The sequence below is a fragment of the Procambarus clarkii genome, chromosome 25 (assembly GCF_040958095.1).
Source record: "Procambarus clarkii isolate CNS0578487 chromosome 25, FALCON_Pclarkii_2.0, whole genome shotgun sequence".
NCBI classification, from domain to species: domain Eukaryota; kingdom Metazoa; phylum Arthropoda; class Malacostraca; order Decapoda; family Cambaridae; genus Procambarus; species Procambarus clarkii.
In genome coordinates this window covers 2007311-2008590 of record NC_091174.1, presented here as the reverse complement: position 1 = coordinate 2008590, position 1280 = coordinate 2007311, and the positions used below count along the sequence as shown (strand labels likewise).

The 1280-nt window shown below is 43.7% G+C and overlaps 1 non-coding gene across 1 annotated transcript; it reads right to left on the bottom strand.

Annotated features, from left to right (window-relative positions):
* Positions 1-269: 269 nt before the first annotated feature.
* TRNAK-UUU (transfer RNA lysine (anticodon UUU)) lies at positions 270-342 on the bottom strand. Its single transcript has one exon. It is a non-coding gene; the product is annotated as a tRNA-Lys (tRNA).
* Between the last annotated feature and the right edge of the window lie 938 nt (positions 343-1280).

The following is a 1280-nucleotide window of genomic DNA, read 5'->3' as shown; positions in this document are numbered from 1 at the left end:
TGAATAGTACCAAATTCTACTATCTAATTGCCCATTACGCCAATATATGTACGATGGTCGACATAGTTACAAAAAGTACTATATATACTGGAGGATGGGTTGTTAAGTAAACCATAAGTACCCACAGTTGTAAGTGTCTCTGGCAGTCCAGCTTGTGTGGCGATCTAAATGACGTGAAGTGTAAAGTGTGTGAGCAAAGATGTTTTAAATTTTATGCACAAAATCTTTACAGAATATGTATTATATATTTTTCTCTGACTAAAACAACTCGCCCGAACAGGGACTCGAACCCTGGACCCTTAGGTTAAAAGCCTAATGCTCTACCGACTGAGCTATCCGGGCTTAGATTATAACTAGGGGATGATTCAGAAAACTGCACTTACTATTATTATTTACTCATTACCTAATTGACCTTCCTTGAGTAAATTAGCAAAGTGAGTCAACAGGTTTCTAAAAGTTATATTGCCGCTATGCTTAAAACTCAGCTGCAACTATTACCTCATTATAACTGAAGAGGGTGGACGGGATGGCAGGATGGGATGTCGAAAGTATGCAAATTAAATTATACTACAAAACAACCTGCTCCGCAGTAAGCAGGATTTAGGATTTTTGTACTCTCTGTAATCCTTTTCTGCGCTACCGCTCACAGGATGGGAAAGGGGTGCACAATAAACTAGCCGCCTCCGGGCGGCAACAATCAAAATTTAGCTTGGGTTGGCGCACATTTTGAACATGGTGTGGAATACTTGCGTGGAACGCCACTCTTCCACCTCTCCACGGCCCGCCTGGCGCCTTGAGAATTTGTTAGTGACCCTTACGCGAAATTAACACCACAGATTTATTGTATAAACTTAAATGAAAGAACAGCCATAAACTCCGTGGAAATAAAATACCACCTATTTCTATTAATAAAATCTACGATAATGCGTTAATTTTTGTTAGGAGATCCAACATGGCGACGGGTGGGGAGACGCCCAGCGTTTCATCGTACCTGGTTGATGGGGTTCTGGGACTTCTTCTATTCCCCAAGCCCGGCCCGAGGCCAGGCTTGACTTGTGAGAGTTTGGTCCACCAGGCTGTTGCTTGGAGCGGCCCACAGGCCCTCATACCCACTACAGCCCGGTTGGTCCGGCATTCCTTGGAGGAAACAATCTAGTTTCCTCTTGAAGATGTCCACGGTTGTTCCGGCAATATTTCTTATAGTCGCTGGGAGGACGTTGAACAGCCGCGGACTTCTGATATTTATACATTGTTCTCTGATTGTGCCTATGGCACCTCTG